Source organism: Corvus brachyrhynchos, unplaced genomic scaffold, assembly GCF_000691975.1.
Source record: "Corvus brachyrhynchos isolate BGI_N302 unplaced genomic scaffold, ASM69197v1 scaffold346, whole genome shotgun sequence".
In the NCBI taxonomy this organism is placed as follows: domain Eukaryota; kingdom Metazoa; phylum Chordata; class Aves; order Passeriformes; family Corvidae; genus Corvus; species Corvus brachyrhynchos.
The window spans coordinates 675977-679141 of NW_008238644.1; the positions used below are offsets into that span (position 1 = coordinate 675977).

Sequence of the window (3165 nt, forward strand, 5' to 3'; positions counted from 1 at the left end):
GGGGGCCCCCTGCCAGCGCTGCCGCCTGTGACTAATCGGCCCCCACAAGGCTCAGGCTTGTTTATTCCACTTAGATTCTTCTGCTCCATATCAAAACACAACAGCCAGTGATACTAATTCATCTTCATTTTCTCAAATAAAAAAACCAACATGGCAACTCAGGCAAATGTTTATATAAAAATGCGTTTTTTATCTCTTGATACCTCTGTGACTGAATTTTCCTTCAAGAATAACAGATGGCTTAACTGTACCAGGTAAAGACTTTGTATGAGTTGGTGACAAAAAAAGGGTTGTACAGTGGGTTTTTTATAACATAAATCTCCCCCAAACCCACTCCTGTAAACAGTAATAAGAACATGCAGGGCTTTTTAATTGAACATTAAACTCAGAAGCCCCATTACATTCACAGTACAGTATCCAGTTAATACATCCTTTGGGGTTTTTTTTTCCCTTTGTCCCACCCACAGAGATGTTACAAATTGGATTTAAATTAAATTTCATTCTAAACACATATATTCAATCATAACAAAACAGTGACAAATTAGCTTATTCCATTTAAACTCATTGTATGTTGAGGCTGAGTGCCTCCTGCTCCAACCCAGGGCCTATTTCCCAAAGGTTGGGTATTTAAAGAACTGACACACAAATGTGTGTGCAGCTATTAGCAGGGGAATTGGTTTGATTATTACGTGAAATATCAGGTTGAACTGCAGTGTGTATTTTAAAGTGTGAATATGGAAAAGGGTTGTTTTTATTATTGCATGAGTAAAGGGGTATAAAGGGATGGGTACAGAGTGCTGCAGAGGTAGGTGCAGCTATTCTAGAAATGCCTACATTTACTTTTCCCTCTTCTTAAATATAATCTGATATAAAAAGAAACCTGACTGGTAACTTCCCTTTTAACATAGTCTGTTGTAAATCCATTGAAACACTGTTCCCCATTAGCCACCTTTCCTGTACAGGAATAACAAATAGGGAGATTTTCTTGCGTGGTTGTGGGTTTTTTCCCATCACGGCTGGGCCCTTGCTAGTTTTTGAATTTAAAGGAAGCCAGAATGGGTCAGGTGTGGAGAGAAGAGAACAAATTTGATACCACTCCTGAGAGAACTTGGATAGATTCCAAATCAATCTGTCTCAGGGGGTGGAGGGGAGGGCAGAAAAGCAACAGGCATGAAAAAAAGATCCTGAGTGTTACCATGGCTGAACATGAACTGTGTTAGATCAAACACTTGTGAAGCAAAGGATATTGAAACCGTTATTTGTAAAGGAAAAAAGCCATCATTTCATCATATGGTGGAATGTGTTTAGAAAATAAACATTCTCAATTTGCCCTAAAATTTGTTAGGAGTAAAGAAACTCACTGCTTTTACCACGTTTATACAGTCTTAGTACACTGTGGATATTTTGGAGATAATTCAGGACTCATTGTTAGAAATTTCTGTAACAGGTAGGACTGTGGCGTCCCTACATGGGGATGTGCTTTAGCTGTCTATTGGCCTAGGGTAGTTAGTCACAACTGCTAACAAACAGGAAAAAAGAAACAATTAAAATTCTAATTGGTTTGAAACTTTAAATCCCATCCCAGCATGCACACTCATTCCTCTACATACTACCTAAATCCTAACAAACCCTCTTACCTTCTCTCTGAGGGCCACCATGCACAAATTTGCCGCTTCCAAAATTCAAACTCCAAATTTAACTCTGGATTTAATCCCGCCAGATACCCAGAAGCTATGACCTTCTCTGAACATGCTAACATCCTCCTAAGAAGGGCTCAGTACCTCATGGAATTGGCTGTGAAGAAACATTTCATAGAATTGCTTAGGCTGGAAAAACCTCTAAGATGAGCAAGTCCAACCATTAACCCAGCACTGCCAAATCACCACAACACCATGTCCCCAAGTGCAACATCTACAGTCTTCTAAATACCTTCAGGGATGGTGAATTAACGCTTCCCTGGGGAGCCTGCTCCAATGCTTGACAACCCTTCCAGTGAAGGAATTTTTCCTAATGTCCAACCTAAATTCCTTCTGCCACAACTTGAACCAGAACTCTGGTCCTATTGTTACGTGGGAGAAGAGACCAACCCCCAGCTCACTACACCCTCCTTTCAGGCAGTTGTACAGAGTGATAAGGTCCCCCTTGAGCCTCTTTTTCTCCAGAATAAACACCCCCAGCTCCCTCAGCTGCTCCTCATCAGACTTGTGCTCCAGACCCTTTCTCAGCTCTGTTCCCTTCTCTGGACACACTGCAGCCCCTCAGTGTCTTTTGTGTCATGACGGGCCCAGAATTGGCCACAGGATTTGAGGTGCGGCCTGACCAGAGCCCAGGTGCCATTGGCCTTCTTGGCCACCTGGGCAGAGCTGGCTCCTGTTCAGCTACTCTCAACCAGCACCCTCAGGTCTTTTCCCTCAGGCACCTTCCAGCCCCTCTGCCCTGACCCTGGAGCACTGCAGGGGTCACTGTGTGTGCAGGACATGATTTGTGGTAGCTGTCAGCTGAATTTGTTCCCCAGCTGAATTTGATGTTACTTTCATGTGGATTTACATGCCAATGGATGTGAATACTGTGAAGTTATTTCGTACCTTCACAGCTGTACCAGACTCACTGCCCAAGTGTAACAACTCCTGGCACCAGCAGTTTTTCCTTTGCCACATGAAGGAGAGCTACAGAAGTGCAGATTACACCTTCACCAATAACTGTTACAATAGCTACAGGATCTCAAAACATGTTCCCCGTTCTGCACAAGGTCTACTGAGCAGTGTTTGAGGCTGTACCATCTGCACGAAAAAGACTTCCGCATTATTGCACCCCATAAATCAAATACAACTGCAGGAAAGCAGGTGGCCATAAACTAACAGAAAAATCAGACCTATAGTGCACATATATTAGACTAGTTCCACTCATCATGTTGCCCAGTGGTTGAATGCAGACAACAGGCCAATTTATTTAGGTTATCTGTGTCTGACAGGAAAGAAGCATGCATGAGGTACTAAGAGAGCATGCACATGTCGTGGATAACAAGACTTGCATGTTCTGACTGGTCTGACAGGGAAATACCTTCCCTCTGTCCTCACTGCTACTTGCCCACTGGGGGTCCCAGAAAAAATAAAAACAATGAATGGAAGGATACCCAGGAAGAGGAACACTTATCTTAGGAAAGAG

The 3165-nt window shown here is 42.9% G+C and overlaps 1 long non-coding RNA gene across 1 annotated transcript in view; it reads right to left on the bottom strand.

Annotated features, from left to right (window-relative positions):
- LOC108447469 overlaps nucleotides 1-3165 on the bottom strand; it is a 113190-nt gene that overhangs the window by 4389 nt on the left and 105636 nt on the right. The gene's annotated exons all lie outside the window — the stretch shown is intronic.